Genomic DNA, 22,417 nt, shown 5'->3' on the forward strand with positions numbered 1-22,417 from the left:
CCACAGTCCAGTGAAGTTGGTAAGAGTAAGCTCAGGGAGCTACGTGAGCAAAAGCCAGACTGAGTAATTAAAAGATAGGATTTGAGGACAGCTCAATGAGTTGGTTGTGATGAGGAACACAGGGACCTGTTGGCATTGGATTATAGAAAATGAATTGTCTTATGTCCTCTGTAAATCACTCCATTCTGGTAACAGATCTACATGCAAATAAAGTTTTAAAACTATTAAAATATAACCAGGCATTTCATAGGATATGTTTGATAAGAGAAAGAAAAGCAGTTTAGGGAGTTTATATTATTGAGTGAAATGAATTAGATATGAAAGGGAAAGGGAAAGTGAAGTCTATTAGTCGTGTCCAACTCTTTGCGACCCCATGCACAATAGCCTGCACCAGGCTCCTCTGTCCATGGGATTTTCTAAGCAAGCGTACTGGAATGGGTTGCCATTTCCTTCTCCAGGGAATCTTCCCAACCCAGAGATCGAACCCAGGTCTCCCACATTGTAGACAGACGCTTTACCATCTGAGCCACCAGGGAAGTCTGATCTCCTTGAATTAGATATAGTAATATTCAATTCGTGTTTTATAAGCAAACATACAGTGAGGGAGAGCCTTGAGACAAATATCAGAGTGAAATGGCAGATCACTTACCAAAATGCCTTTTTTTCTAAATTGGAAAGAATGGAGAGATGAAATGAAAGCCCACTGAAAATCTGGCTCAGATGTTGAGATAGATAATAGCAGACATGTATGATGAAAGTAGGTAAAGTTTTATAGTAGTACTCATCTAATAAAACTTTCTGGAGAAGGCAGATTGGTCTAAAATGATTTCAGAAAGCAAGAAGAGGTGATGGAATTGGGTTTTATTTTTGAGTGAGCTCAGAGTGAGAATTTCTTCTCATAGGGCCATGATTTACACAGCTCTAACTTCTTGGTTGTGCCAAAGGAAATGTGCAGGCTTTCTTATTAGCTTGCCCTTTGTGGGGCAGAAGGAGCTAGGAGAGTGGTGGGTTTGAAAGCTGCCAGTACTCAACCTGAAAATATGAAGTTAAGTCTTAATGCAGAGGGAAATCTTTCTCAAGTTCTGAATGTGACAAGATGCTTTTTCTCATTCCATGCTGATGCATGAGTCTAAAATAGATGTTTAAAATAACAGAAATTCTAACGTTTAGCTTTTCATCCATTTTCTGGGAGGTTTGGGCAATCACATTTCAAGAAATCACCTTGATCTAAATGTTCAGCTATTAACTTTTTTGACAGTAGTTTTAGTGAAAGAACTAAACTATCTGCTGAGACTAGCAGCCTGAGCTCCTTCCAAAATATAGCATTCAGTTCAGTTCAGTTCAGTCGCTCAGTCGTGTCCGACTCTTTGGGACCCCATGAATCCCAGCACGCCAGGTCTCTCTGTCCATCACCATCTCCCGGAGTTCACTCAGACTCATGTCCATCGAGTCAGTGATGCCATCCAGCCATCTCATCCTCTGTCGCCCCCTTCTCCTCCTGCCCCCAATCCCTCCCAGCATCAGAGTCTTTTCCAATGAGTCAACTCTTCGCATGAGGTGGGCAAAGTACTGGAGTTTTAGCTTCAGCGTCATTCCCTCCAAAGACATCCCAGGGCTGATTAGTGTCTGAAATAAGACAGCAGCCAGTCCAGAGCAAGTCATTGGAATTAGATTATGATTTTTGACATTAGGACTAGGTCAGCACCAGAACTGGGACTAGAAAAAGTAGAGTTGGACCATAAAATAAACTAATTGAGAGTCTGTATTCACAAGCTAACAACTTACTTTGAACTGTGTAAAAGTGAATGAGAAGAATTGACTTACCTCCAAAAATTCAAGGAAGTTTGTTTAGATTATTTCAAAAGGAGAAGAGAAAGTTTTGGAGAAGACATGAAATGGGCATAATTTTCAAGCTCTTAACATCTAAAGTTTGATAAATTCATCTTTTAAGAACTCTTAACTAAGCAAAAATTATATCCTTGATGCTATTCCTCCTTACTTAGGTGGACAAAATGTCTTCAAATAACCATTAAAGAAATAAATTGTCTATATGATCACCAGATCTTTTACACAAGGATACTGAACTGGGTAGCTCTTCCCCTCTCTAGGGGATCTTCCCAATCCAGGGATCGAACCCAGGTCTCTCTCATTGTAGATGGATTCTTTACCAGCTGAGCCAGGAATGTCCAAGAATACTAGAGTGGGTAGCCCATTCCTTCTCCAGTGGATCTTCCCTACCAAGGAATTGAACTGGGATTTCCTGCATTGCAGTTGGATTCCTTACCACCTGAGCTACAAGAGAAACCCTTTAAATCATTAGAGAAAAGGAACACCTCAGTTTTGATAGTCCTCAGCAGCATATATTGTTTTAAACACATCAAAATTACCTGCCCTTTCTGGATTAAAAACTTCAGGAAAGAGAGAATTGATTTCATTTTGGAAAATGTTTTTGGATTTAAACAGTCATCTCCTACTGAGTTTTTAAAAATTTTCTTCTTGATGAAGAATTAATTTATAGTAATGAATTATAAAGAGAAGTGAAAAAGTGTTAATTCAGATACACTGCATATTGCTATGCAATTAGTAATATATTAGTAATAAGTTAGTGTGGTTACAGATGGTTAATGATCTGAATACACCTTCATTCCGAAAGAAGAGCAAACACTTGGGAAACCAGAGAATCAGCTACACTCAGAAAAGGTTTGAGGCTCAAGATATTTCATAGTTGTTAATAGCATTAAAAAATTAATTGCTGCTAAGCACAGACATTATTTGGAAAGTAGAAATAACTCAATGTGTTTTGCTATGAATAATGATAAAAATTCACTTTAAAAATAGGCCATACCTCTCAAAATTAGAAGCCAATACACACCATAGTTCAGGAACCAAAATTTTACATCTACTGCTGCCATTTGCTAACTGTATGAAATTGGCAGGTTAATTAATCTCTGTACCTTAGTTCCTTTATTAGTAGCATGAGAGTGGTGTTATGCATATATCATTTTGTTGCTGAGAGAACTAAACACGTGTTAACTACAAGCTAAATATCTCCCATCCATAAGCATCAAAATATTAGGTCTTTTAAAAGGATACTTACCTTTGTTTAACTTGAAAGCTCTTCAGATGAAAATACTGACTCTTATCACAAAGTTTGTCATCACTCTTTCCCAAACTTCAAATGAATGACTTTTATAATTTTGCTGTTTAATAATATGTGTATGCTCATGAATGCTTCCCAAAACATTGATCTTGTCAAAAGGAAGACATACACCCCCCTTATTTGATTAAAATAGTAATAATAAGGAAGAATATAATGTGTAGCTAAATGATAGATCCTTCAGCCTCAAAATTTCATTTGGCACATGGAAAGAACTTAAAATAGTTGCTTATTACTATTATTTGATCATATTAACTTTATTAATGACTATAGAATTAATTTTAACTACTTGACATGTAGCAGTCTTAAATTGGCATGCTAAAGACTATGGTTACATGTTTTGCTTCATTCATTTTCTCCTTTTTTCTGAAAACTGTTTACAGACTTTAATTCTAAACTTTTTGGTTCAAAGTTATGACTGTGAATTTTTCATCCTAAAGCTTCACATAATTAATAAAAAGGCCCCTATATGTTCAGATGGACTTCTCTGGTGACTCAGGGGTGAAGAACCCACCTGCCAATGCAGGAGATGTGGGTTCGATCCTTGAATCAGCAAGATGCCCTGGAGAAGGAAATGGCAACTCACTCCAAAATTCTTGCCTGATAAATACCATGGATAGAGGGGCCCGGTGGACTACAGTCCATGGGGTCCCAGAAGAGTTGGGACATGTTCATGGAATATTTCACTTATTTGCTTCTAATTCTGTATGTGCTTTTTTCCATCTCTACTTTGTTTTTAATGTCAGAGTTTTGTGATACACATTTCATTATTTCTCTAATTTCTAATCCCTATGTTTTATACTTGCATATTAATTTTCTTTTTCTTAAAATGTTTAAAGTTTGAGACCTATAATAATACCCATAATATTACATTTTAAATTTTCATGTTGAAATTTTTGTTTTATAATTAAACAGCCACTTGTGTATATATGTACACTCATATGTATATACACACATATATCCTGCATTGCTCATCAGTCAATACCTTTTAATAGAAATTCACTATATGTGTATACTTTAGAACATGGAAAGTAACTATCATATGGAATTATTGGTCATAAATGTTACTCCTTGAAATCTTTTATTCCTAGCACCACTGCCTTTTGTCATATATTGATGCAAAAGATATGTTGAATGGGAACTTGATTTTTGTCCAGTTACAGATTATTCAGTATTGCTCTGACTGTCTCTGTTTGATAAACTACTGTGCACCAGGGAAGCATTCTGCTTCTTGCTTTGTGTTTGACCTCAGTTCTGTTCCAGGAAGAAAATGTAGTTATGTCTGATCTTCTTGTAGCTCTGACCCTCCATGGCATTGAAGAGCATCTAGTGAAGTTCAGTGAGCCTGCTTTCTATTGTTTTGCCCACCTCTGCCCTTTGGTCTCCCAGTACAATGTCAGGTGACTGTAATTAATCTACAGTGACAAAAAGCAGGTTCAAGTGGCCTATTTCCTGTTTGACCTTTTGTCTCCCCTGGATTTTGTGGAACAGTGGGTGAGATTTAGATTTGTAGCAAACACCTTTTATTTCCTGTGTCATGACCCCTCAATTCACTAGAATTTCAGTACAACTGTGGTGAAGAACTTTGAACACTTTGACCCACACCCGAGCTCAAGTGCCTTCCACAGTGTCTCTTCACTTTCACACCTCAGATTTCTCTCTAAAGTTAAAAGGAAAGCACTAATAATCCCTTCAAAACACAAAGTTCACACTCCTGGGAAGCAATTTGCAACAGATGGGGAGAAGCAGTGGATTCATAAAGGCCTCAACTTTCAATCCCTTACATGGATGACTTTGATAGTTACTCTGTAAGGTTTCATTTTAGTTTTTATTTTCCTTCTGTGTTTATCTCTAGCAACTCCTTTACTCAACTCTATGGAATTTACTTTCAAATAAATTACTAGTGCTGAGGTATACCTTCCAGGAACTGGGAAGCCCCAATGGCTCAAGAGATAAAGAATCTTCCTGCAGTCCAGGAGATGCAGGAGACATGGGTTCGATCCCTGGGTTGCAAAGATCCCCTGGAGAAGAAAATGGCAACACACTCCAGTGTTCTTGCCTGGAGAAATCCATGGACAGAAGAGCCTGGGGAGCTAGAGTCCATGGGGTCACAAAAAATCAGACACAACAGAGCACACCCACACAACAAATTAAAACCAGATTTTTCCAGTTTTCCTCTTTCTATTTCTGCAACACCATGCTATTTTCCCAGGACTTCCCTGTAGCTCAGATGGTAAAGAATCTGTCTGCAATGCAGAAGACCCAGGTTCGGTCCATGGGTTGGGAAGATCCTCTGGAGAAAGAAATGGCAATCCACTCCAGTATTCTTGCCTGGAGAATCCCATGGACAGAGGAGCCTGGTGGACTATAGCCCATGGGGTCGCGAAGAATTGGACACGACTGAGCAATTAACACTGCTACTACTACATGCTACTATCCCATAGAGGAGAGGTTTGAGTTATGGCTTTTTCCCTTCAATATAGTACTAAATGTATTCTACCTAGCAGAAATTGATGCTTCTGACACATAGCAAATATCAGTTCAGTTCAGTTCAGTCACTCAGTCATGTCCAACTCTTTGCAAACCCACGAACCACAGCACGCCAGGCCTCCCTGTCCATCACCAACCCCCAGAGTTCACCACGTCCATTGAGTTGGTGATGCCATTCAAACATCTCATCCTCTGTCATCCCCTTCCTACCCTCAATCTTTCCCAGCATCAGGTCTTTCAAATGAGTCAGCTCTTCCCATCAAGTGGCCAAAGTATTGGAGTTTCAGCCTCAACATCAGTCCTTCCAGTGAACACCCAGGACTGATCTCCTTTAGGATGGACTAGTTGGATCTCCTTGCTGTCTAAGGGACTCTCGAGAGTCTTCCCCAACACCACAGTTCAAAAGAATCAATTCTTTAGTGCTCAGTTTTCTTTATATTACAACTCTCGCATCCATACATGACTACTGAAAAAACCATAGCCTTGACTAGATGGACCTTGTTGACAAAGTAATGTCTCTGCTTTTTAATATGCAATCTAGTTGGGTCATAACTTTCTTTCCAAGGAGTAAGCATCTTTTAATTTCATGGCTGCAGTCACCATCTGCTGTGACTTTGGAGCCCCAAAATTAAAGTCAGCCACTGTTTCCACTTCCATGGGGTCGCACAGAGTTGGACATAACTGAAGCAACTTAGCATGCATGCATGCACTGGAGAAGGAAATAGCAACCCACTCCAGTATTCTTGCCTGGAGAATCCCAGGGACAGGGGAGCCTGGTGGGCTACTGTCTATGGGGTCGCACAGAGTCTGACATGACTGACGTGACTTAGCAGCAGCAGCAGCAGCAGCAGCCATCTATTTCCCATGAAGTGATGAGACCAGATGCCATGATCTTAGTTTTCTGAATGTTGAGCTTGAAGCCAACTTTTTCACTCTCCTCTTTCACTTTCATCAAGAGGCTCTTTAGTTCTTCACTTTCTGCCATAAGAGTGGTGTCATCTGCATATCTGAGGTTATTGATATTTCTCCTGGCAATCTTGATTCCAGCTTGTGTTTCCTCCAGCCCAGTGTGTCTCATGATGTACTCTGCATGTAAGTTAAAAAAACAGGGTGACAATATACAGCCTTGACATACTCCTTTTCCTATTTGGAACCAGTCTGTTGTTCCATATCCAGTTCTAACTGTTGCTTCCTGACCTGCATACAGGTTTTTCAAGAGGCAGGTCAAGTGGTCTGGCATTCCCATCTCTTTCAGAATGTTCCACAGTTTATTATGATCCACACAGTCAAAGGCTTTGGCATAGTCAATAAACCATAAATAGATGTTTTTCTGGAACTCTCTTGCTTTTTCGATGATCCAGCAGATGTTGGCAATTTGATTTCTGATTCCTCTGCCTTTTTTTAAAACCAGCTTGAAAATCTGGAAGTTCATGGTTCATGTATTGCTGAAGCCTGGCTTGGAGAATTTTGAGCACTACTTTACTAGCATGTGAAATAAGTGAAATTGTGTGGTAGTTGGAGCATTCTTTGGCATTGCCTTTCTTTGGGGTTGGAAATATGATGGTACATAATTTTTTGTTATCATCATTTTTCAGTTGATTGGTCATTTTCAACATCAAGTTGGAAAATTCTGCTTCTGCCCATGATAGTGGAGCATGTTTAACATCCATCCTTAAGAAATCAAAAAAAATTGAAAAAATAAATAGTAGTTCTTGGACATTTGATTACAGGCAGCACAGAACAGTGATCTTTGAGAAATGGGAAGCATGAAAGCCATATGATTGCCTAGGAATAAGTGTGGCATAGGCAGAGTCGGGGGTATCCCTGAATTGAGGGTTAAAAAGAGATCATGATAACTATAATCCACAAGTCAGAGAGGAAGTACTTGCATAGAGAGAGAACTCTGGAAATTTTCAGAAGGTCCATTTCATCAGAGTGGTCATCAGCTCATGCACGTGAAGAGACTTAAGCTGGGGCAATATTATAAGAAAGAGAAATAAACAATACATGGCTACATATAGAGTTTCTAAGAATGTCAAAAATTTTATTAAAACTAATAACTAAATTCAGTAAAGATGTTAAGGTGCCAGGTCAATATATGAAAATCTATTATATTCCAATATATCAGTAATGTGTAATCAGAAATTAAACTTTAAAAATTGAGACCATTTGCAATAGCATCAAGAAACATGGAATATTAGGTAAACATCAATAAAACATGTGCCAGAACTGTATGCTGAAAATTGCAAAACTTTGGTCAAAGAAAACAAAGAAGACATTTGAGTAATAAAAAAGTATATCATATATGGATTAGAAGTATCAGTGCAAAAGATGTAAATTCTCTCAAACATGGTATGTAAAGCCAATGCAACACAAATCAAAATCACATCAAGATTTTGGCAGAAATTAACAAATTGATTCTACAATTTACAAAAAGGCAAAAGAATTAGACAAGTTCAACAATTTGGAAAAAGTTGAAACTCACTATAAATTCATAGTTTTCAAGATAGCCTAGTATCAGTAACAGTGATAGCATATAAATAAATGAAACAGAATAAAATTCCAAAATACATCCACACATAAAAGAGCAATTCATTTCTGAGAAAGGTGCAGAGAAAATTCAATGCAGAGAAGGTTATTTTTCAGCAAATTGTTTTCACACGATTAAAAATATACATTAAATATAAATAAAGCTTTTTATTTTGCATGATATTAAAATTAACTCAAAGTGGATCATAAATCTCAATGTAATAACATACAACTTCTTGAAAAATACAAATGTTTTGTGACCTTGGGTTAGGTAAAGATTTCTTGGATATGACACCAAAAATATGGTACAATAGTCCCACTTTATCATCAGAGAATACTTTCCAAACCCCTAGTGGATGGCTAAAACTGCGGATAGTACTGATCCCAGACACACTATGCTTTTTTCCTATTCATACGTATGTATGATTAAGTCTAATTCATAAATTAGGAATATTAAAGAGATTAACATCAGAGACTAATGATAAAGTTAAACATTAATAGCAGTATACCATAATAAAGTTATGTGAATATGTTTTCTCCCTCAAAATATCTTACTGTACTCTACTCACTCTTCTTGTGATAATGTGATATGATAGAATGCCTGCATAATAACACAAAGTGAAGTGGATAAAGTAGGCATTGTGATGCAGTGTTAATTTTAATCTTCTAACAATATGTCCAAAGGAGAATCATCTGCTTCAGGTGATCCTGGATCATCAAACCATGACAAGTGGGATTGTGTGAGATTTCATCACACTACTCAGAAAAGTATTCCTTTTAAAACTTATGAATTGTCTATTTCTGTAATTTTCCATTTATTAATTTCTAATCTCAGGTAACTAAAACCAGAGAAATTGCAATCTCAGATCAGAGGAGACTATGTACATAAAAGAAAATAAAATGATAGGTAGTTCTTTAATATAGCTTTTAACCCTTAGCTGTTCCCTAGCAGCTCAATAATTTAAGATGCAAGAAGAAGCTTATGTAATATTCACACTGAATTGTTTTTAAACCCTTATGCAAAGTTGTCAATTAATTAGAAATTGCAGAATATTCATTCCATCTACTCCCATTTTGATCCTTAAAAAGTATTCTGGACAGTACATTGTGTACCACTATTATCCAATATAATATAGTTGGCTTCTACAGTTCTCTAACCTGAATTGCAATAACAGATGTAACTTTATCACTTTAACTATTTTTGTTTCCAATAATTTAATATTGGCAAATGTATTATAATATAAAGATCAGCACAGTTATACAGGTGGAGACAGAGGAAGAATCTGAAGTTAATTTGATTAAATTAATGGCACTGATCCCTGAAATGCTCTGTGATTTATTTCAGTGCACCTCTCCCTTTTAACCTGTCCCTTTCTGAATTTCACAAGTATAATTCATTCTCATTGTTCAAAGTGTGGAGAAATGAATCTCATAAATTATTACAAGCAAATTACTTTTCTTCCTTTTATTATGCCTTGTATATCCCCAGGAGGTAGTACACACGAGGTCACTGGCAATTTAAAAAAAAAAAAATCACTTTGATCACCACTTGTTTTTACTAGATTCTCCTAATTTAGTCCAAAGAAAGGGCAAGCAGTTTCAGTATGTTAGGTAGTTAGAATAGGAAAAAGAAGTCCAGAATGGCAGTGGCTAAAAGACAAAGAAGGGAAAAGCCTGCGAAGATAGAACAAGGACCAGAGTGAGGACCTCAGGGAGAAGAGACAGCACGCCTGGCTAACCCATTTACACAGGGCAGGCCCAAGGGGAGGAGAAAAAAAAAAAAAAAAAGAGAAGCCAAAGGGCTAGGGCTCTCTCTCTCTCTCTCTTTTCTTCTCTTCATGTCTTTTGGGTCAGCATGCCCTCACACTTCAAGGATGTATTTTCTTTTATTTTCTAAATAAAACTGAGCTGTAACACTGATCTGTCTGAGAGCTGTGACAGTCTGTCCAAGGGCTTTAACACTCATCACTTCAAATTTTTGTTGTGATGAGACAGAACAGAGGAAATTACACATTCTCACAACAAATATCTTTTCAGAAAATGCTATCATTCTACATATCATTCATTTAATTTTATTCCTCATGTGACCATTTAAACACATATCTTCCCCAAATAATATATCCTGTAGTTAAAATAGTTAAAATGTTTGAACCATATTCCTTTGAGTGAGATGTGTTGAAGCCAGATGCAGATCAAAAGAGAAAAACTGAAAAGTTATATAGTGTTATGATTTTCACAGTTCCTAGGGAGAGCATGGCATTCCACATGGAACCACTTGGAAGCACCCTGGTTGGTAAGAAGGTAGAAAGAACGGAACCATAAGCAAGTACTTTTACTGTAGGATGAGGCAGAGTAAGTGGGTTTAAGTTTGGCTACTTGTGTTTGAAAGTGGCACCCCTGCAAAATCATGTTCACTGAGACTGTTAGATCATATGGTCTGGGACTGTCTAATGTCTCCAGATATTTGGGGGTGTTCACAGGTTTACTTGGGAAGATTTGGTGACTGTTTTATAGATGTTAAAACATCAGTTTACAGAAATTAAAATCAATATATTAAGCCCAAAAGAAAATGGAAAAGCAATGTTTATCTGCAATATTTATAACATAATGATTTATTATTTGCAGTTTAATGATTATTTATAAATTATACTTTGGTAAAGTCAATCATAAAAGATTAATTTCCACATTTTCATATTTTTACCTTTTGATTTACTCAACAATTTTTTGTATTATAATGTTAATATTATGAGATCAGCAACATATGTAAATAAAACTGTATTTTTGTGTTCATGTTTTAAAATTAATATTTGCATCCACATAAAATCTCTAAGTGACTAGATATATTAGAACATATAATGTCTAAGATTATCCTGTCAGGAAAATAATTAAAACTTCATAATAGAGTTTATCAAAATAGATGCTTGTGCCCAATGTCTTAAAAATCAGTAATCTAAATGTATCAGATCTTGTAAAAAGAAAACCTAGAAGCCAAACCAATGTAAATATTTGGCTATATATAGCCTTGTAAATTAAAAATTAAATTTTCCAGTTTAATCTTTGTAACTGAACACTTGAATCTGATCCAACACAGCTATAAGAATAAAAGGCAACAAACATGTAATGTAGACAATCTCACTATTGAGGAATAATTTATCATGTAATATTAAATATTCAAGATTTTTCTGAATAGTTTTTGAAGTGAATTTGGAAACAAACAAAATTATGTCTGTTGAATATCTAAGCATCCAGGAACTGTACTAACTATATTATTTATCTCTATAGCATTCAATTTTGAATATGTAATATACTATTACTCAAATTTTTTCAGAAAATCTGAATAAAATATAATTGAAGAACACCAAAGAAAAAGTTAATGTCTGTCTAGTTTTTCCTTTTCTCTATCTACATACATCTAAGTTTCAACTACTCTTAAAACAATCTTTAGAGATCAGAGCACAGGAATAGAAGTATCTCCCTGCATTCATAGTTTCTTACTTTCCACAACTTCCACATTACTCCTTCATCACTCCCTATGGTTCTCCACACACAGTGTCTCTCTATATAAGCACTTTTATATGGACAGTACATTATGAGATCACCTGCTTAAAAATATTTCATCTGCAGATTTGGTATCATTCTATTCCTTTAATTCAAATGAATTATATTTTCTGGAAGAGACACCTCCAAAAGTCCAATACAATCAGAATAAAATTGATAGGGAATAAGCTCTTGGATAACGCAAAGGACAGGTGATATTCATAATTAGTGATGAAAATGGACAAAACAAGAATTTGAAGAAAGGGATTGAAGATATTAGAGAAAACTATGAGGTCATCTCAGGGATAATTTAATAGGTAAGAATCAACTTAGTGAATTGCATATATAGAAATGAAGGTAGAGACTTCACTTATTTCAGACTACATATACCCTTTCATCCTGATTCGAGCAGGAATTTCTAAGTCTGCATTGATACTTCATGGTGATAAGTGAAATACTGATACCAGAAACTAACCCCTCTCATTTGTATAATCATAGGATGCAGAAAACAGTGCTGGCCTAGGATCTAGAACCAGAAACAGGGAGGTGAAATACAATTCAACCTAGACTGAAGCTGCAGTAGCATGTCCTGTCTGCACTCAAGGATTGGTGTGGCTATCGTGTGGGAAATTCTCAAAGAGATGGGAATACCAGACCACGTGACCTGCCTCTTGAGAAACCTATATGCAGGTCAGGAAGCAACAGTTAGAACTGGACATGGAACAACAGACTGGTTCCAAATAGGAAAAGGAGTATGTCAAGGCTGTATATTGTCACCCTGCTTATTTAACTTCTATGCAGAATACATCATGAGAAACGCTGGGCTGGAAGAAGCACAAGCTGGAATCAAGATTGCCAGGAGAAATATCAATAACCTCAGATATGCAGATGACACCACCCTTACGGCAGAAAGTGAAGAGGAACTAAAAAGCCTCTTGATGAAAGTGAAAGAGGAGAGTGAAAAAGTTGGCTTCAAGCTCAACATTCAGAAAACGAAGATGATGGCATCTGGTCCCATCACTTCATGAGAAATAGATGGGGAAACAGTGGAAACAGTGTCAGACTTTATTTTGGGGGGCTCCAAAATCACTGCAGATGGTGATTGCAGCCATGAAATTAAAAGACACTTACTCCTTGGAAGGAAAGTTATGACCAAAAGCAGAGACATTACTTTGCCAACAAGGGTCCGTCTAGTCCAGGCTACGGTTTTTCCAGTAGTCATGTATGGATGTGAGAGTTGGACTGTGAAGAAAGCTGAGAGCCGAAGTATTGATGCTTTCGAACTGTGGTGTTGGAGAAGACTCTTGAGAGTCCCATGGACTGCAAGGAGATCCAACGAGTCCATTCTAAAGGAAATCAGTCCTGGGTGTTCTTTGGAAGGAATGATGCTAAAGCTGAAACTCCAGTACTTTGGCCACCTCATGCGAAGAGTTGACTCATTGGAAAAGACTCTGATGCTGGGAGGGATTGAGGGCAGGAGGAGAAGGGGATGACAGAGGATGAGATGGCTGGATGGCATCACCGACTTGATGGACATAGGTTTGGGTGAACTCCAGGAGTTGGTGATGGACAGGGAGGTCTGGCATGCTGCAATTCATGGGGTTGCAGAGTCAGACACGACTGAGCGATTGAACTGAACTGAACTGATGGTGAGAGAAACACATAGTTACTTCCATAACCATATGATAGTTTTACCCCAAATTCTTGCAGTATACTAACTTGAAAGTGCTGAGATGAACTGTTAATAAATTAAATCTAACATGACTTTAAAAGAGAATATAAAAACGGAAAGGATCATCAGACAAACAGCTGAGACCTGAGTAAACATGGTGAGTGGAACTGAAAGCAACATGCTGACGAACAATTGAAGTGACTAATGGCATGTAGTAGGGAGATAAGTCATGTATTGGGGAAATGAAAAATGTATGAGGAAAATCCAATTAGCAGCCTTCCAATCAAAACAAGAGAATTTGTGAATAGCACTGGCTATGGAGTGTGGTGTGATCAGCAGGTATTAGGATGGTTAGCAGGACATGCATAGAACAGTATTGCATTGAGGACATTTGCTACAGAAGCAAATGCTCATTAATAAAGGCATTTTCCATATATACAAGCATCCTTTATATATTATAAGACATAAAAAATCTTGTTATTATAGTAAATGGGACTAGAATTTGCAATTTTATACCTTTCATTGAGTTATGAATTGCTTTGTTCTTTTACCATACTGTGTTCTAATTAATACTAGAAAAATTATCTTGTGGTGAAAGAACAAAATTGAGTTTATTGTAATAAATATGTGCCAATACAACACTTACAAACACATAAAATTACTAATAAAATGCTCTTTGTCAGCTGAGTAATTGGAAACACAGCTAATATATCTCCAGCCCAATGCCTGCCAAGCTCATCACGCATCTGAAGTTTAATCCATTCATTTGAAATTAATCCTGGAGTTCTCAAAGATATGTTCACATTTTTTCCTAACCCAGACTCCTATCTGTATGAGTTTCCTCTTCTGCACATTTGCAGGCAGCATATCTTCTTAGAGAAGCTGTACTTCTGTCACAGAAGTACACCTTATGAGAATACTGGTGTCTTGGATAATCATTCCATATCTGGAGATTCACAGAGCTTAGCATTCAGAGCACGAGAACTAGACTCTGTGGAGTGATGAAGAGATATCCTTCCCATAGCTGTGTTGTATGTTTTCACCAGGAGATGTATTTTGATCCAAAGTCACTGAAAATATCTCATGTACACAATCCCATCAAATCTCTCTCCTTCCATAGGCAACATAAAACACTCCAGGAGATAAGCAGGTATGTCAGCAGATATCATTCCACTGCTCTTATCCCTCTGAAGAATGACACATCTAATCTGGAGTATTTCTAAGTGAGACTTTAATTGATGGAATTATTAAAGTTTCTAATATACTAATTGCTATGGTATCACAGCATGGAAATAAAGAAAAAGGCAAAATCTAAATATTAAAAAATCATAGTTCAAACATGTGTTAAATGAATATTCTTTAATTTTGAGTTTTCTGATTTGGAATTTCTCATCATTTTTGCATAAGTGGTAGGGCTCCCTTTTATTTAATATGCTTTCAAACTATATCTCTCCCTGTGACCTCGTAATGCTTTTGTTAAGTCATTTGCTCTTCCTCATTTGAAATCTGACTCCCTTGCCTACCAAATTCCAAATTGTTTTTCTTTGTTTATGCTTCTGCCCTCACATATTATTGTCATTTCTGACCTTGGTCATGGGCCAGAAATCTCTAAAGTGGTGCAGGTGAGATCTGAAAAGGAAAAGATGTATTTTGAACTTAGCCCAAGTATGTACATGTGTGTGTGTGCTTGCGTGCACACACACACACACACACATACACCCCTTCTCTATAAAAGCTTGGGTTTTATATGGCATATATACTGGATTATTTTACTGATCTGTTTAGATGATGGGTGGGCAGGATTTTAGTTTTGTTTTCTATGAATCAATTAGAGGAAAAATAGGTTAAATGAAATAAAAAAAGAATAAGAGAGAAGTATACAGCAGGTGAGCAAGGGATAAGGATCTCTTTGCTTCCATTAGAGACACATTCAATGAGTGCCTGCTTTTCATCTAGGAGAATAGTTTTGACAAAGTGACCAGATTCAGTATTGTTTGCATTTTATGGGACAATTCAGTGATCTGACACGCTTTTTAAAAATAGCCTTGCTTATTTATGCTGAAAGGAACCATGCCATTTTATCCCACACATCCTCTGTCCTTTGAGATCGTATGAAAGATGATATGCATGATTAAATTCAACAGACTTACCACAAATTTAACACGATAGAAAAATCAATTCCTACCTAATTTGCCCATACATATTTTCAAACTGTCTTGAGGCAAAATGCTATTGGTCCAGTGTTTTGCACATTTGTCCTTATTTAACATACATCATAATTTGGTTTTATTTAAAAAATAATGCCACTGTCTTTCAAAGTGCTTATTTTTAATTCATTGCTATACTGCGCACATACAACATATAATAGGTATCTTTCTATATTATATATACATGCGATCAATCTATGCAAAAATTATTCCAAATTATGAAAAATATCTTTAACATATATTTTCTTAATTGTGGCTTAAAACAGCCCTGTGATTTATATGTCATTATACTTCTCTCAAAGCTGAGGAAACGAAAATCCTGAGAGCTTAGATCAACTTCCTCAAATTAAAACCAATCCAGACAAGTTGCAAATGCCAGCCTCAGACTTTAACCGAGTATTTTATCTTCTGCACTAAAATACAGCACTTCTATTGCTTTAAGTTGCTTACAGTCTATTTAGGTCAGTCTTCCCCTAGGTGAATAAAGGGGATGTTTGCTGCTGCTGCTGCTGCTGCTGCTGCTAAGTCTCTTCAGTCGTGTCCGACTCTGTGCAACCCCATACATGGCAGCCCACCAGGTTTCCCCGTCCCTGGGATTCTCCAGGCAAGAACACTGGAGTGGGTTGCCATTTCCTTCTCCAATGCAGGAAAGTGAAAAGTGAAAGTGAAGTTGCTTCAGTCGTGTCTGACCCTTAGCAACCCCATGGACTGCAGCCTACCAGGCTCCTGCATCCATGGGATTCTCCAGGCAAGAGTACTGGAGTGGGTTGCCATTTCCTTCTCCAAAGGGGATCTTTGCTGCTGCTGCTAAGTCGCTTCAGTCGTGTCCAACTCTGTGCAACCCCATAGACGGCAGCCCACCAGGCTCCCCATCCCTGGGATTCTACAGGCAAGAACACTGGAGTGGGTTGCCATTTCCTTCTCCGATGCATGAAAGTGAAAACTGAAAGTGAAGTCGCTCAGTCGTGTTTGACTCTTAACAACCCCGTGGACTGCAGCCTGCCAGGCTCCTCCGTCCATGGGATTTTCCAGGCAAGAGGCTGCCATTGCCTTCTCCAAGAGGATCTTTCCTGAGCCTCAAATGTGTAGGTGCTTGTGCTCTCACTCGGTTCCACTTACATGGATTAAATAGGTATTGTTTTAAAACTTCCTTTCACACTTAGGTGCAAACTAATACACAGCATAATCTAAGGCAGAAATTCAGCCTGGAGTAAACCAAGAATAGCTATCTTTAGAAGGGTTATTCACATTAGAATCCCTTTGTGTAGCCTCTGTTATTAAGGCTTTTAGGTAAATAACCCAGCAGTGAAGGAAGATGGGAACAGGTTATGTATTGTATTTCAAGATTGTAAATGAAAAAAGAAACTTATCCTCTAAAAATAATTGACACTGACACCCCTTTAGTGAAATGAAATGTTTATTTACCTACAGGGTAACTCAACCTGTAAAGCAGAAATCTAAATTCTTGAAACTTGGATGTTTGGTTTGTGGATAAGTGAGACATAAAATCTTGGTTATTGAGTATAACACTGTAAATTGATTTTATTTTCCCTAAAGAACGCAGCATAAAAGACTTTCTGTCTCATAAGGGTGTTTATTCAGGCTCTAGGTCCTGACCTTAGGGACAGCAATTGTTCAGCTTTTCTTGTTATTGTTCATACTTCATTTTGGTTTGTAAATTTCATATGCAGAGTATGCTGCTGCTGCTGCTAAGTCGCTCCAGTCATGTCCGACTCTGTGCAACCCTATGGACAGCAGCCCACCAGGCTCCTCTGTCTACAGGATTCTCTAGGCAAGAATACTGGAGTGGGTTGCCATTTCCTTCTCTGCAGAGAATAGAGTTAATTAAATTCCAAAGCTAGCACACTATCATCAGAATCCATGCTTGGCTTCTCTCTTATTTAATCACTAGTGCCTATCTTTATTTTTTTTTACTCCCATTTGTGTGTTTATTAGTTCACAAAATGTTATTCTGCATTCATGTCATTCTGTTTTTTCAATTTTTACCCAAAACTCTACATTTTAAAATCTATCCTACCTGTGTATATCCTACCATGTTCCTTTTAATTGCTTTGTGTTACTTTTCTCATTTGTCCACCATTTTTAATCTGTCCTATCAAGGAAACAGGCATTAGAGTAAAACTGCAGCCATTTGGAAGACCTGCAAGTCAGCAATGGATATGTCCAGTAAGGAGAACTAACAGTAAGCCCAAATACACATGGCAGCATGAACAGAATCAGTTATTTGCAGCCCATAAAACTAAGATCATGGCATCTGGTCCCATCACTTCATGGTAATAGATGGGGAAACAGTGGAAACAGTGCCAGACTTTATTTTGGGGGGCTCCAAAATCACTGTAGATGGTGATTGCAGCCATGAAATTAAAAGACGCTTACACCTTGGAAGGAAAGTTATGACCAACCTGGATAGCATATTCAAAAGCAAAGACATTACTTTACCAACAAAGATCCATCTAGTCAGTTCAGTTCAGTTCAGTTTGCTCAGTCGTGTCCGACTCTTTGTGATTTCATGAATTGCAGCATGCCATCTCTGTCCATCACCAACTCCCAGAGTTCACTCAGACTCACGTCCATTGAGTCTGTGATGCCATCCAACCATCTCATCCTCTGTCATCCCCTTCTCCTCCTGCCCTCAATCTCTCCCAGCATCAGAGTCTTTTCCAATGAGTCAACTCTTTGCATGAGGTGGCCAAAGTACTGGAGTTTCAGCTTTAGCATCATTCCTTCCCAAGAACACCCAGGGCTGATTTCCTTTAGGATGGACTGGTTGGATCTCCTTGAGTCCAAGTGACTCTCAAGAGTCTTCTCCAACACCACAGTTCAAAAGCATCAATTCTTCGACACTCAGCTTTCTTCACAGTCCAACTCTCACATCCATACATGACTAATGGAAAAACCATAGCCTTGACTGGACAGACCTTTGTTGGCAAAGTAGTGTCTCTGCTTTTGAATATGCTATCTAGGTTGGTCATAACTTTCCTTCCAAGGAGTAAACGTCTTTTAATTTCATGGCTGCAGTCACCATCTACAGTGATTTTGGAGCCCCTCAAAAATAATGCATCTTGGTTTTTCCAGTAGTCATGTTTGGATGTAAGAGTTAGAGTGTGAAGAAAACTAAGTGCTGAAGAATTGATGCTCAGTGGACACGACTGAGTGACTGAACTGAACTCAACTGGACTGATGTCACTGGAGTGAAGAGGCAGGATCCGAAGTGACATAAGCCATGTATAATTCTGTCATGGGTATCAAATTCTACATTATAGCCAGGTGATTCTGTTAGCTTGCAGATACACTTAAGAGCAGTGACAAGATGCATTCCTTACTAGAAAGCTTCACTAGAACCAGAGAAATGCAAAAGAAACTGTGTGCGTGTGTGTGTGTGTGTGTGTGTGTGTGTGTACTCAGTTGCTGAATCATATCCGACTCTTTGCCACCCCATGGACTGTAGCCCACCAGGCTCCTTGGTCCATGAAATTTTCCAAGCAAGAATGTTGGAATGGGTTGCTGTTTCCAACTCCAGGAGATTTTCCCCACCCAGGAATCAAACCCAGATATCCTGTGTCTCCTGCATTGGCAGGTGGGTTCTTTACCACTGAATCACCTGGGAAGCCCAGACTTCTGCAAAATAGGGTACCTCTATGGCACACCCAAGACACATGTAACTGTTCACAGTACTGTTTATTTCTCTGTGTTCTGGGAAAGATGAAAAGGCATTCTGTCAAGGCTTGTTTCAGGCTGTGGTTTACACTGTGAACATTGCCCAGGTGGAGATGTGCAGGTTCAAGAAGATGACATGACTGTGTTCCTCCCGTGTGCCACCCCACTGATAAATGCAAAGCTTGCCTACAGCGCTCCACATCCTTGCTCAGGAATGTTTGAGACTCTCCCTGGGACAAAAACAAAGGTGTGTGTGTGTGTGTGTGTGTATATATTTAATTTGACTGAATTGAATCAAATAGCTCTAAATAATGACCATAGCAGTTTGCATGCTCAGTATCAATGTATAAAAGTTGTATATGTCTGCTCTACTCGTGCCAACACCCAGCATTGTCTATATTTCTATTGTTTCCAGTTTAACAGGTACAAAGTGATAACTTTCATGTCATTAACTGCTAATGAATATGGCTCTTCATATGCTTGTTACCCTTTCTGTCTCTAACACTGTTTTGTTTCATTCAGGTTTTTACCTTTTCTTGTGCCATTATCATACATTCTTTCTTATGGGTTTGTTTTGCTTTCCAATGGTGTTAGCTTGCCTTCTTTTCTCCTCTTTTATAAGGTTGAATTCTCTTGTAAAAAATTCTTCTATCAAGTTCTACCTCTAACCCCTCACTCTTCAGACCAGTCCAAGGAACAGATGGGGCAATATTCCAAGAGGCAGTATCCAGCCTCTTACTCATCATTTCCACAAGGCTAAATACTTAACGTCTCAAATATACCAAGTTTAACACCATGCTCCTAATACCTCCCATCACTAACATAGTCAATCTATAGTCCTTATGATAGTAAACGGCAGTTTCATCACCCTTCAGTTCCAAAGACAAAACACTGTCAAGCTATCTTTGTCTTCCCTGTTTTCTAACAGCATGCAGTTATCAGCAAGTCTCATTAGTTATATGATCTATCAGGTATGGTGGCAGTTTGGTTGCTGTCATGTCCAGCTCTGGCAACCACATGTACTGCAGCCCACCTGGCTCCTCTGTCCATAGAGTTTTTCAGGCAAGAGTACTGGAGTGAGTTGCCATGTCCTTTTCCAGGGGAACTTCCCAACCCAGCAATCTAACCCATATCTCCCGCATTGCAGGTGGACTCTTTACCTCTGAGCTGCCAGGGAAGCCCATCTATCAGGTATATAGCCAGTTCTTCACAACCCACTATGACCTTGTCCAGCTGGTCTCTTATCTTTTACCTTTTTGTATGCCATCTGATACATACTGTTCCAATAACTTATTTAATTTCTTTTTGTTCTTTCTTTATGTTATCACTTCTGATGCTACTGTTTAGTCATAAAGTCATGTCCATCTCTTTGCGACCCCTTGGACTATAGCCCATTAGGCTCCTCTATCCATGGAATTTCCCAGGAAAGAATACTGGACTGGGTTGCCCTTTTCTTTTCCATGGATCTTGCTGACCCAGGGATCAAAACTATGTCTCCTGCTTGGCAGGCAGATTCTTTACCACTGAGCCACATGGGAAACCCTCTGTTATTGTTATGGTATACATATTCCCTTTAAAATCTGGAACAAGAGAAGGATATTTTCTATCACCATAACCCTTCAGTATATCACTTGTGGTTTTGGTAAGTATCCTGCTACTAAGTCGCTTCAGTCATGTCCGACTCTGTGCGACCCCATAGACGGCAGCCCACCAGGCTCCCCCGTCCCTGGGATTCTCCAGGCAAGAACACTGGAGTGGGTTGCCATTTCCTTCTCCAATGCATGAAAGTGAAAAGTGAAAGAGAAGTCGCTCAGTCGTGTTTGACTCTTAGCAACCCCATGGACTGCAGCCCACCAGGCTCCTCCATCCATGGGATCCTGAGGGAAAAATAATCACTATAAACACTGAAAGAAAAAAAAAAAAGTTGCCATTTTTTTGTAGATGATATGACCACCACCTAATTATGAAAAACAGCCAAATCTATATATTAATGAATAGCAGTAACAAAAATTCTGAGGAAATTCCTGCTGGAGATTTAAATTAGGGAGGTTTTCTTTTTATTATTGTGAAAGTTACTTCATCATGGAATTGGATGTTCACCAAGGGAATGATATAAATATAAAAGAAGTGCAAGACTGAGCCCTGAGCTCTCAAACATTTAGAAGTAGAGAACATTATAAAGAATTGTGAAAGTAATCTGAAAATAAGTGCCCAGAAAGTTAGGAGAGAACTCCTTGAATGTAGGCCCCCAAACAAGAATAAATACAGTCTTTCAAGGAAGAAATATTGATCAATGATGTCACACATTACTACTAGGTCAAAGAAAATGAAGACTGTGGATTGACATTGGATGACCTATTACGTCATTGGTGACCTTGAGAGGAGCCATTTGGTTAATGGTGAGAGAAAAAACTAATTAAACTAAAATAGAAGAATTAGACATATGTATAATAACTGCTTTGCTGAGCTTCATTTATTTGTTTTTAGGATAAGATAAAAGGAAGTTTATTTAATTGCTCGTGAGAATAATGCAGGGAAGGAAACTTTCTATATGCAAGAGACAGTAAAGAGAAATACTGGAGATATGTCCTTGTTGCAAACTGGTTTCTCAGAGAAACAGATTTAAAAATACCCATATTTATTTTTATTGGGGAGTTTATTAAAGCCTGAGTAAGGAAAAGCGGTAAGGACAGCAGCTTTTCTGTATTAAAGACTTTTATATTTATATAAATATAATTTTCTTATGTTATTTTTATAAAATAGTAGCTTATTATTTTATCAGTTCAGTTCAGTTCCTGAGTCCATAACTCTTTGTAATCCCATGGACTGTAGCACCCCAGGCTTCCCTGTCCTTCACCAACTCCCGAGCTTGCTCAAACTCATGTCCATCTAATCAGTGATGCCATCCAACCAATAGGTAGTTAATGAATTAATGAAAATATCAAAATAAGAAAAGCATAGAAAAGTGCAAGTAAGTATATATTGTTATTAGAAGGATGTCTTTGATGTGTTCTTGAATAAAAATGAAAATTTATGACTATATAAACCCATTTTTAAAATACAGCATATAGTATGACTACATACATAAAATTCTGGCAATACATACTTTTTTGAATGATTAATATTAATACAAAAGGGATATATGAA

This window comes from Ovis aries, chromosome 10 (assembly GCF_016772045.2).
Source record: "Ovis aries strain OAR_USU_Benz2616 breed Rambouillet chromosome 10, ARS-UI_Ramb_v3.0, whole genome shotgun sequence".
Taxonomy (NCBI): Eukaryota; Metazoa; Chordata; class Mammalia; order Artiodactyla; family Bovidae; genus Ovis; species Ovis aries.